The 13,271-nt window shown below is 34.8% G+C and overlaps 1 protein-coding gene across 1 annotated transcript in view; it reads right to left on the bottom strand.

Moving 5' to 3' along the window:
* TMEM67 (transmembrane protein 67) overlaps positions 1-13,271 on the bottom strand; it is a 94,313-nt gene that overhangs the window by 61,485 nt on the left and 19,557 nt on the right. The window lies entirely within an intron of this gene.

Below are 13,271 nucleotides of genomic sequence, written 5' to 3' on the forward strand. Positions count from 1 at the left end.
ATACTCTCCAATCTCTATCTTGCCTCAATTTCCCCAGCATTACATTTTTGGAGGCTCCAGCGAGATATTAGAAAATGAGTAGGATTAGAGAACAGAGACATTCGGGTCTCCACTTTGGGCCTTAGGGCAGCTAAAGATCTGCTTGAAGAGGCCAGCTCTCTGGATTTTTTTTCCCAGAGACTCCGGGAAAGAGCAGTTTTCAGCCACAACTGTGCCTTAAGCCCAACAGTGGACACTCCATTTAGGCCATGGAAGAGTAAGTCTGGATGTCTTAGACCTGTTTTGTTCTGTGAATCTGTGCTAGCATCTGGATTTTCAGAATAATGAAATGCTGGTAGACATAAATTTTGAGAGTAGTGTCCACTGGATACAGGGGGCACTACCTGGGTGTCTCCTAAGACAAATTTGGTTCTGTGTGCCAGTTAGCACAACTGGGAATTCCTGAGTATAAATCTGGATGTCTTTATAAGATACAATCTGGCTCAGGTTTTGAAGGCAGAGAAATGCATCAAATGCTTGAAAATCTAAAAAAGGTTCCATTTGTTTTCTGGGAGGGAAGACTCTCAAACTGCAACAACTTTCCTCAAGTCTATTCTTAGGTTTCCAGATAACCCCTGGTCTGTATGGTTAAATGTTTTGACTGCACAGTCTGTCTGTGTGTTCTGTTGGTTAAGAGCTCTTCTAAAGGTTTAAGAACAATGATTAAGAAATTTGGGAATTGCCAGTTGATCAATGATGGACAGAAATAACTACACCCAGAGAAGTAACACTGGGAAATGAATGTAAATTGTTAGCACTAATATCTGTCTGCCCAGGTTGCATGTACCTTCGGATTCTAATGTTTATTGTGCAACAAGAAAATGATATTCACACACATGTATTGTACCTAGACTATATTGTAACACATGTAAAATGTATGGGATTGCCTGTCATGGGGGGAGGGGAGGGAAGAGAGGAAGGGGGGGATAATTTGGAAAAATGAATACAAGGGATAATATTATAAAAAAAAAAAAAAGAAATTTGGGAATTGGTTATTTCAATGTTGCAACTGTACTTCGTATAAAATTTGCTTGTGATTTTAAACTTTTAAAAACTGGCACTTGGGTTTTTTCTTTGAGGTAGTTTAAAATTCAGGCATGGCTTAGGTTGAGCTAGCCTAGATAAGGCCTTTGGATAACAAAAGAAGTTTATGCTAATTGCTTTGAACTCTGGCTGGAGAAAACATATGATTAGGAATTTTAGGATGATTCTGAAATTGTGGGAAATAATTTTATTATTACCTTTGCATGCCAGATTTGTTCTGAGTATTCTTTGGGCAGTTTTAAAATTATGGGAAATAATTTTATTGTTGCCTATGCAGGCTAGATTTGGTTATCTTTGAATATAAGATTTTAAGAAGTTCTGTTAATTTGCCTGAAAGGGGTCATGTGCCTCTAATTAGTAGAGAAGGGTTTGACTTTTCTAAAAGCTCCAACTCTGGCCAAAGTTGGAGCTTAGGAAAAGTCCATTGGGAATAATGGCCATGTGGGGCCAGAGGGAGGGGGGAAAAATAACACAACTATGTTTAGTGAAATTCATTATTTGAAATATGATAGGGAAAGCAGTTTTATATTACTGGGAATTTAAAGCTGTATTTGATTGGATTTTAAGTTAAAATATAGGTTATCAAAACAAAATGTCAGTAACTTATAGACAATATGTAATTTGGGATATTTATGTATTGAATATTTTTAAAAGCAAACTGATTTGTATATATAATGTTCACTTATGGAAACATCTACTTAGATATGAAAGAAATGAACTTACTGAAATAAATTCTTACTGTTATAAATATAAGGTTATGGTAAATATTATTTTAGGATTTATCTGAAACTTTGGTTAATGGGAAGCAAAAATTTCTTGGGATTATAGTTAATGATATTTGGCAGTTTTAAAGCTCCACCCTCTGAGAGTTAGTGGGACAATTAACTTGAGTAAAAATGAATTAAAGCTATTTTATCCTGTTTTGCTGAAAGTTAAGTTTTGATTGCTTATGTTATGTTATAGTTATGTCCCTGCATTTTTTCTTCCTATAACTAATTTCTATAATCAGGGCAATGGTCAATAGAAACTGTTAATGCAATTCAATTATGTCATACCTTGCTGTTTCCAACCTGGTTATATGTAATCTATTATATCCTAAATACTTGGCAAATGAGTATTTACCCTGGTCATCTATGTGTTTTGTCTGTGTTTGTGGATATTTAGGTTTTTAAAGGTTTCTAAATAATGAAGGGATAGTTAGCACAGTAAGACCTAACTGCTATTTATTTATGGGGACTATATCTGACAACCATTTGCCTGTCCTGTTAAGCTGCTAGCTAATACATATTGGCCTTTTCACATTTTGTATCAGTCTATTCTAACCTTTATTTGTTAGAATTGTGTTTTTTGTTCTAGATTTTTGTCAAGTTACAGGTATTGACTTACTTCTGGGACCTAAATCAGCTTTGATTGCCAGCATGCCAGGCCACACCATGTATATCCTCTGCATGGACTGAGTCTGCCCATTTTGAATGGCCTGAAGCAGTTTTTGAATGAAGCTTCATCTTTTATCCCCAATGAACTGATATGGGAGAATTTAGGAACCCTGATTGGGTTATCTATTACTTTGTGTTTAGAATTTAGGATAGATTTGTTAAAACTGTGTAACTATTGCTGTATGTTTGAGAGATTTTTAGGAAACTTACTGTACTAGTCTGTTATAGGAATTTTGATTCACTCTTGGAATTTATACGTGGAATGGTAATTTGATAATTCTTTTCCATGAGTAAAAAAAAAAAAAAAAAAAAGGAGGAAGAAACTGATTAATTCATTAATTCAGACTGAGTTAGAAATTATTTAAATAGTCCTTTTCGTTTTTACTCTTTGCTTAAAACTTACTGGACTATGATTTGCTGGTTATGTTTTAACTTTGAAATCCCTTATTCTGCTGGAATTGCCCTGGCAGATTCAGCTTTAGGGATTATTTTTTAGAAAAAACCAGAAATCAGATACCTGTCTGGGGACTGGCAATCTCTCCTATCTGTTTCTCTACTCCTGTTACCCCAGTTCCTTAATTAGTATTTCAGCATTTTGATAACAGGCCTCTAATAGTTTGGGGTTGCCTGCCTTAGTCTAACTGCATAATTTGCTCAGAAATCTGTTACCTAATAAAAGGTCCTGTTCTATTGAGAGGGGACAGGTGGAGCTACCCCAGACTCCACTTCTTTCCCCTTTTGGAGCCTCTGACAGGCTTGGGGTGCCCCTCTTAGGATGGGCAGCAGGACTGTCTTGAGCACTGCTACTCATTCAGCAGAGGCTGAGTTAAATGCACAAATGACCACAGACCTAATTCACAGTGAACTGGATTCAAACTGTATTCTCTGGCTGAGATGCCCCAACTGCAGAGGACTTGATATTTCTGAAACAGGGAGGCCTGTGTGGCTCCCTAAATGAAGAATGCTGTTTTTATGCTAATAACACTGGGGTTACCAGGGAGAGACTTGTCCTTGCCATAAGCCCTTGTATTTTTCTAGTTTTATTTTGATTTATTTGCTTTTCATAGGGTTAGTCAAAATTAGGGTGCTAAGACCTTCTAGAGGAAGGCAATTTAATGATTCGAATATTCAGAAGAGAGTGTGGAATGTTATTCCACAGTTCTTTTTTATTGTCCTGATTCAGTTTCCCTAAATGGTCCTGCCTTGGTTTCCCTAATTGTTCTGCCTCAGTTTATAATTGTTCTGCTCAGTCTTGTGAAACAACCCCTCCCTTTTAAACAGGAGTATTTGATAAAGATAAAAGATCTTATGTTTCAGAATATCAGAATGCCTCTCCCCATCCCAAGCTATCAGAATATCAGATATTGTCTTATCATGATGCTCTCCCCAAGTCTGGGGTACCTCCCCCTAGTATGTCACCCCCCTCTTCATGGCTTGCCCCACCCTGTCAGAGTCCCATTCCTGATCTCAGCACCCTGATTCCACCCCTGCCTCAGTCTATCCCCTGAGTCTGAGCCATGTGTATATATGTCATTGAGAACTCACATTGTTTGTTGGACTCTTGGAGACAATAGTCTCATTTAGCCCTGGGACCAAACCATGGAACCATTTGGTCCCAGTAAATCTCTCCCTTTTAAATAAATTATTAAATACTCTCTAATTTCTGTCTTGCCTCAGTTTCTCCAGCATTACACTTTTCCCTCCTTTAAGATCTCTTTGGAATATAAGCCCAATAGTAAACTGCTAAAAGGCTTTAGGCATAGTTGCAAATTGCTCTACAGAATGGTTGGATCAGTTCACAATTCCACCAACAATGTATCAGTGTCCCAGTTTTCCCATATCTCCTCCAACACTTATCATTATCTTTTCCTGTTATCATAATCAATCTGAGAGGTGTGAAGTGCTACCTCAGAGTTATCTTAATTTGCATTTTTCTAATCAATAGTGATTTAGAACTTTTTTTTTCATTATGACTAGAAATGGATTTAATTTCTTCTCTCAGTTTAATTTTTACAGAAGGGATAATTGACGTGTTCTGGGGATCATTAGCAAAATCATTGTTTCATATTAGCAGCTCCTATAAGATCCATAAGTTCCTTATGATGGTTGCCCATTCCTTCCTTTCCAAAAAGGAGTGAAACTTAATCCAAATCTCTATAAATCGTATTTACAATAAACAACATTAAAAATATTGTAACATTTGACACATATCTCAAAAAAGTAAGAAGACATGGTCTCACAAGAAAGTAATGATGACAAAGAAGGGTTGGGATTTGAAAGCTAAAGCAGCCTAAAGTCCCCCTTCTCCTTCTGCTATGTCCTAGGATCTACTGAAAAGACAAGACTGTTAAGACCCACAGCTATTTAATAATGTGAAGCAGAGCTACAGCCTGCCTAAGGAGGATCTAACTAAATGAAAACATTTTTTCTCACTCAACAAAAGTATTATTCCTGGGCATCAGGATATTGTAATCATCTTTTCTCTTGAGAGAAAATTCCCTTGTAAGTGGCTTGAAGATCATATTTCCATTGAATTCAAACATTTAACAGAATACATATTATACTCTGAACAACATTCTTCATTCACCTGTCTTTCTCCATGTGGATTGTTGAGCTAAACTTTTTTGAGTGATTTTGGATCTCATTTGGAGGGTTTTGCAATGTTCCATGGCTTGATACAATTAACACTTTATCAATAGTTCATTTACACTAAAAACCACTGGATTTGGTTTGACAAATGTCTCCTTACAGGCGTATTGTGCCACAGTTCTCTGACTCAGTTTCCCTAAATTGTCCTGCCTCCGTTTTCCTGAATTGCTCTGCCTCAGTTTCTACTCCTTCCTCCTAATCATGATCAGATCCAGATAAGGAGAAAGACCTTCTATCTTAGGCATCATCAGAATGTTGGGTGCCTCTCCCCATTCTGTAATCACAATTATCAGATATCCCCCATGTCTCCCCTTACCCTGTTAGAATCAGATTGTTAGTCCCATGTTCCTGCTCTTAGCATACTGACTCTGCTCCTGCCTCAGTCTACCCCCCCCCCCCATAGCAGAGCCATTTGAATATATATCTTTGAGAACTCACATTGTTTGCTGGATTCTTGGAGACTATAGTCTCATTCAGCCCTGGGACCAGACCATGGATCCATTTGGTCCCAGTAAATCTCTCCCTTTCAAATAAAGTATTAAATATTCTCTAATCTCTATCTTGCCTCAGTTTCTCTGGTATTACAGGCTCTAATTCAAAGAGGTATCCCCCTATATGTGTCAAAATCATACAAAATTCCTAGAAATACATAACAATAAATTTGAATCTTACATGATTTTAATGATTGAGCATGGCCCTAGAGAAAACCTGAGAAAACACGTTTTTCTCCATTCCTTATAGAAGTCAGTGTATGAGTGTACAATACTGCACATATCCTGTCAGATTCTGTAACTGCTTTTCTTTTTATTCTTTGCTACTAATGATGGCTCTTGGGTGGAGGAAGGATACAATTGGAAATGAAGGTTATCTACAAACAAAAGATATCAATTAATTTAAAAGAGAACTGCATTCAATAACCTTCAGATTGTGAATATCATTAAATGCAAGTACAGCTTAAGGAGTACAGCGAGCAGAGGTTTCCTTGGCATATTAGGATCTCTGCAAAGAAATGAGTTTAAAATTGTCATTTTTATAAGGGAGTCTTTGGCTACAATCCAAAGCCTGCACCCTATCTTGATGAGACTGGTGAGTGGAGTTGAAATTGAATAGAAAATCTTCAATTGAATAGGGTTGGAATTCTTTAGCTCAGGACTGAACCAACCCCACCTCATAACAGAATGAAGTTGTTTATCTTGGTTCCCTCAGGCGGGACCCCACACAGGGTCCAAAGAGAATCTCTCTTTCAAGAAGTCTTAGAGTTTCAGGGTCCCTTCTTCAATATTTCCCCTCCTTCGTGGAAGATGGGATTCCTTTAGGGCTAGAAACTTAAGATTGGAAGACTGAATTAAGAGGCTATGGCAAAGACCAAGAGAATGATGCTGAAGGTCTAGAATGGATGGATGGCTATGCCAGTAGAAAAGTGTTGTATATGGAAGACACTGTAGAAGTAGAAACAATAGGATTTGACCCCATGAGAGATTGTAGAGACAGAAAAAAAGTGAGCCCACAGAAAGCCTGTGGTATGCCTACATGAGACCTGGTATAAATGGTGATTCAGCAAAGAAGGCTAAAAAGCATCTATGGAACAGGCAAAGGACACTCAATAGGAAGCAGGGGAACATGAAGATCCAGGAAAGATAACATAGAAGAACAAGACAGTCAACATGCTTGCCAAGTACTAACAAGAATTCAAAAACTAGGATAGTACATTGTAAACATCTTTGAATACAGTGATTAATATATATATATATATATATATATATATATATATATATATATATATATATATATATATGTACATATATATATATATATACATACATATATTTTAATATGAGAAGATTCAATGCAATGGGATTAAAGACTACATTCTGAAAAAACAAAAATGCATTCAAAAACCTATTTAGGAATCCTAACTGAATGTGAATGTGAAAATCTCCCACAAAATGGAAACATATAGAAGAGTGGATTAAAACCAGAATCCTTCAATATATTGTTTAGAATAACCACATTTGAAGCAGGGAGACATAGCTGAAGGAAAAAAAAGCAGAGGTTGCAATCCTAATCTCAGACAAAGCAAAAGCAAAAATAGATCTATTTTTTTTATTTAAAGGAAGAAAAATACACCTGGCTAAAAAGTACCATAGACAATGAAATAATATCAATACTAAATATATTACATCAATTATATATAACATCCAAATTCTTAGGAAAGCAGTTAACAAGAGTTACAGAGAGTTCCTGAGTTACAGGAAGAAATAAACAGCAAAACTACAGTACTGAGGGACCTCAATCTTGCCTTCTCATAACTAGATAAATCTAACCCCAAAATAAACAAGAAAGAAATTATGGAGGTAAATAGAATTTAGAAAAGTTAGATATGATAGACCTCTGGAGAAAACTGAATGGGAACAGAAATATACTTTTGTTCTCAGCAGTACATGGCACCTACAACAAAAACCAACAATGCATTAGGACATAAAAATCTCACAATCAAATGCGGAAAGAAACATTATATGCATTCTTTTCAGATCATAATGGAATAAAAGTTGTGTAATAAAGGGCTATAAAAAGATCATTAAAATTTAATTGGAAACTAAATAACTTAATCCTAAAAAATTGGGTAGATCCAACAAATCGTAGAAACAATCAATAATTTCATAAAAGAGAATAACAATAATGAGATTATTTACCCAAATTTAAGGGGTACAGCCAAAATAGTTCTTAGAGGAAATGTTATTATTTCTATATCTTTAAATGAATAAAATGGTGAAAGAGCAGAGCAGTGGATTGAGCATGCAGCTTAAAAATCTTCATTAAATATCAAATTAGGAATTCTAAAAATCAAAGGAGAGATTAATAAAATTGAAAGTAAGAAAACTATTGAACTAATAAATAAAATTAAAAGCTGTTTTGTGGAGGGGGGGGAACAAAAACAACCATAAAATAGATAAACCTTTGTTTAATTTAAAAAAGGAAGCAAAAAACCAAATTACTAATATTAAAAAGGAAAAGGATGAATTCACCACTAGTGAAGAAGAAATCAAAGCAATAAGAACTATTTTGCCTAACTGCATGGCAATAAATCTGACAATCTAAGTGAAATGAATGAATATTTACAAAAATATAAATTACCCAGATTAACAGAAGAGGAAATAAAATACCTAAATAACCTCATTTTAGAAAAAAGAAATTGAACAAGGTAGCTGTCAATGAACACATTAAGGAAAAATTTCCAGAGTCAAGGGGATTTACAAGTAGATTCTACCAAATATTTAAATAACAATTTCAATACTATTTGGAAAAATAGGTGGAGAAGTTCTGCTAAACACCTTTTATGACACAGATATGGTACTGAAGAGTCAAAACAGACCAATTTCCCTAATACATATTGACACAAAATTTTTAAATAAAATATTAGCAAAGAGATTAAAGCAATTTGTCATTAGGATAATACATTGTGGGTGTATTATAGGTAGGTATATTTAAGGTAGGATGTACTCCAGGAATGTAGGGTTGGTTCAATATTAGGAAAACGATCAAAATAATTAACTATATCAATAACAAAACTAAGAGAAATAATATGATTATTTCAAAAGATGCATAAAAAGTTTTAGACAAAATGCAGCACTTATTCCTATTAAAAAAAACATTAGGGAACAAAGGAAAAAATTAGAGTTTTCCTTAATATGATAAGGAGTATCTATCTAAAGCCATCAACAAGCATTAATTGTAATGGGGATAAGTTAGAAGCTTTCCCAGGAGAGAAAACAAGAATGTCCCTTATCACCACTATTATTCAGTCTTGAACTAGAAATGTTAGTTGTAGCAATAAAAGAAGAAAAAGAAATTAAAGAAATTAGAATATGCAATGAGGAAACAACATTATCACTCTTGCAGATGATATGATAAGAGAATCCTATAGAATGATTTTTTTAAAATACTAGAAATAATTAACCACTTTAGGAACATCACAAGATATAAAACAAACCCATTATCAATATTTCTATATATCACCAACAAAGCCCAACAGCAAGAGATAGAGAAATTCCATTTAAAATAAATATACACAATATAATTGGAAGTCTCCCTGACAAGAAAAATCCAGAAATATAATGACTACAATTACAAAACACTTTTCACAGGTGCTCCAAATCATTATTGATCAGAGAAATGCAAATTAAGACAACTCTGAGATACCACAACACACCTCTCAGATTGGCTGATGACAGGAAAAGATAATGATGTATGTTGGAGGGGATGCGTGAAAACTGGGACACTGATACATTGTTGGTGGAATGTGAATGGATCCAATCACTCTGGAGAGCAATTTAGAACTATGCTCAAAAAGTTATCAAACTATGCATATCCTTTGACCCAGCAGTGTTTCTACTGGGCTTATATCCAAAAGTGATCTTAAAGAAGAGAAAGAGTCCCACATGTGCAGAAATGTTTGTGGCAGCCCTCTTTATAGTAGCTAGAAACTGGAAATTGAATGGATACCCATCAATTGAAGAATGGCTAAATAAATTGTGGTGCATGAATGTTATGGACTATTATTGTTCTGTAAGAAATGACCATTAGGATGAGCTCAGGGAGGCTTGGAGAGACTTACATGAACTGATGTTAAGTGAAATGAGTAGAACCAGGAGATCATTATACACTGCAACAAGATTATACAATGATCAACTCTGGTGGACGTGACTCTCTTCAACAATGAGATGATTCAAACCAATTCCAATTGTTCAGTAAAGAAGAGACCCAGGGGCAGCTAGATGGTGCAGTGGATAGAGCACCAGCCCTGAAGTCAGGAGGACCTGAGTTCAAATCTGACCTCAGACACTTAACACTTCCTGGCTGTGTGACCTTGGGCAAGTCACTTAACCCCAATTGCCTCAGTAAAAAAGACCCAGCTACACCCAGAGAGAGAACTATGGGAAATGAGTGTGGATCACAACATAGCATTTCCACTCTTTCTGTTATTGTTTGCTTACATTTTTGTTTTCCTTCTCAGGTTTTTTTTTCTTTCTTTCTAGAGCTGATTTTCCTTATGCAGCAAGATAACAGTATAAATATATATACATATATTGGATTTAACATATACTTTAGCATATTTAACATATATTGGACTATCTGCCATCTGGGGGAGGGGGTGGGAAGAAGGAAAGAAAAAGTTGGAACAGAAGGTTTTGGAAGGGTCAATGTTGAAAAATTATCCACGTGAATATGTTTTGTAAATAAAAAACTATAATTTAAAAAAAACCCAAAAAAAACCACTTTTCACACAAAGTCAGATCGAAACAACTGGAAAAATATCAATTGCTTATGGGTAGACCAAGTTAACATAATAAAAATAACAATTCTATCTAAATTAATTTACTTATTCAGTACCATACAAAATCAATCAAAATATTATTTTAAAGAATTAGAAAAAAAAATAATAACAAAAATGTATCTGGAAGAACAAAAAGTCAAGAATATCCAAGCAATTAAAGAGAAAAAAATGCAAAAGAAGGTGACTTACTCATACCAAATCCCAAATTATATTATAAATAGCAATCATTAAAACTTTTGGTACCAGCTGAGAAATAGAATGGTGCTTAATAAAATTTTGTTACCCAGTGTCTCATTTCTAAAATAAGGAGAAAACTGAGTTTATCTGGTCATATCTTTACCAACTCAGGAACCAATTTCCTGTGCCAACACAGACATTAAATCACTTTCTTTGTCCTGCATGCCCTCTTCTCCCTCATTAAACACAGCTCAATATCCCCCTTCCTCAACTCCCAAATACTCTTGCATTGTTCCAGACTTTTATGAAGAAATAGTTATTCTACTTGCCAAGGTCAATCCTTCTATTTCTACTCACGATTCCACTTTCTTCTCCTCTGGGAACTTGCCTCTCTGATTATTCTTTCTCAATTTCTCATTTTAAATATCTCCTTATCCACTGATTTCTTCTGTGCTAGCTTAAATGTGGCCTATCCTTTAAAAAACAAACAAACAAAAAAATCCCTTTATTTGTCCCTGTCATCCCCATGAAGCTACTATTCAATATTGCCTCCTTTCACAGCCAAAAGCTTTGGTTCACACTCATTGTTTCGATTGTCTCTCTTCCCACTCTTTCATTATATTCTTATAATACTGATTGTCTGAAACTAATTTATCTAAGGTTACTAAAGATCCTATAAAAGCTAAATTCAAGTGCTCATGCTACTTGGTTTCTCTCTGCCTTTTATATTGTGACCCACTCTTCTTTTCTAGGCACGTTCTCTTTCCACAGCTTCTGGGATACTTCTCTCTCTTAGGTTTTCTCATAAATCTTATTATTACTGCTCCTTCTCCTTTTCTGGACTACCTACTAAGTACAAGTGTCTTCAAGGCTTTGTCCTAGGCTCACTTCTCTCTGCCATAAGTCTATCATCTCTTGGCAGAGGATTCCCAAATCAATCTACATAGCCCTAAAATCACCTCAATGATCTGCTCAATGTTCCACAAATATTTCAAATTTAACATGTCCAAAATATAATTCATATTTCTCTTAAACTTTCTTCTTCATCAAGCTTTCCAGTTTCTGTTGCTAGCTTCACCACCTTTCTAGTAGTCACCTGGGTCCACAACTTTGGAATCATTCTTGATTTTTCTCTTTCTTTCTCTCTCTGATACTCAAATCAACTGCCAAGCTTTGTTAATTCTACATCTATAACATCTTTTAAACCTCTCTTTACTTCTCCAATCTCTACTCTAATTCAGATCGTCATCAACTAGAGTAACCATGTGAAATAGTAGATAGACTGCTAGGCCTGAAGTCAGAAAGATTTAAGTTCAAATCTAGTCTTAGACACTTCCTGTGTGATCATGGGCAAGATCTTAACTTATCTGACCCAGTTTCCTCAACTACAAAATGAAGATAATAATAGCTTTATAGTTCTGCTGTTAGGATCAAATACTGCTAAATTGCTTAGTGTCTGGCATAGGAACATATTAGGTTACTTTTTCTTATCCCTTTTAGGTAAACTACTGAAATAGCCTCCTAATAAGTCTTTTTTTTTTTTTTTAATATAGCTTTGTATTATTTTTATTATTTATTTATTACAAGATATATGCATGGGTAATTTTTTTCAGCATTGATAAATTGCCAAACCTTTTGTTCCAATTTTTCCCCTTCTTCCCTCCACCCTCTCCCCCAAATGGCAAGTAGACCAATACATGTAAAATATGTTAAAGTATATGTTAAATACAATATATGTATAAATATCCATACAATTATTTTGCTGCACAAGAACAATTGGACTTTGAAATAATGTGTAATTAATGTGTAATGTGTAATTAACCTGTTAAAGAAATCAAAAAAGCAAGTGGGCAAAAACAGAGGAATTGGAAATGCTATGAAGTGGTTCATACTCATTTCCCAGAGCTTTTTCGCTGAGTATAGCTGGTTCTCTTAATTATTGAAGAAATGGAACTGATTTGGTTCATCTTATTGTTGAAGAGAGCCATATCCATCAGAATTAATCATTATATAATATTGTTGTTGAAGTGATGGACATGGGTCTCTTCAACAATGAGATGATTCAAACCAGTTCCAATTGTTCAGTGATGAAAAGAGCCATTTATACCCAGACAGAGGCTATGGGAACTGAGTGTGGACCACAACATAGCATTTTCACTCTTTCTGTTATTGTTCTGCTTGCATTTTTGTTTTCCTTCTCAGGTTTTTTTTCTTTCTAGATCTGAGCAAGATAACTGTATAAATATGTAAACATATATGGGATTTGACATATATTTTAACACATATTGGACTACCTGCCATCTAGAGGAGGAAATAAGGGGATGGAAAGGAAAATTTGGAACAGAAGGTTTTGCAAGGGTCAGTAATGAAAGATTACCCATGCATATGTTTTGTAAATAAAAGGTATAATAAAATAAATTAAAAAGAAAAAAAGAAAGTACCATCATGAATTGATAACAAGTTTTTTTCATCTGGGAGTTGTCCCTCGTAGTGGAATCACAGATCTAATCTCTAGTCCAATTCAAAAATATTATAAAAACTAATACTAAACAAAAGCTTACTTCATTACATTTAAAAGAAATTATTATATA

The sequence above is a fragment of the Sminthopsis crassicaudata genome, chromosome 1 (genome assembly GCF_048593235.1).
Source record: "Sminthopsis crassicaudata isolate SCR6 chromosome 1, ASM4859323v1, whole genome shotgun sequence".
Classification (NCBI taxonomy): Eukaryota; Metazoa; Chordata; class Mammalia; order Dasyuromorphia; family Dasyuridae; genus Sminthopsis; species Sminthopsis crassicaudata.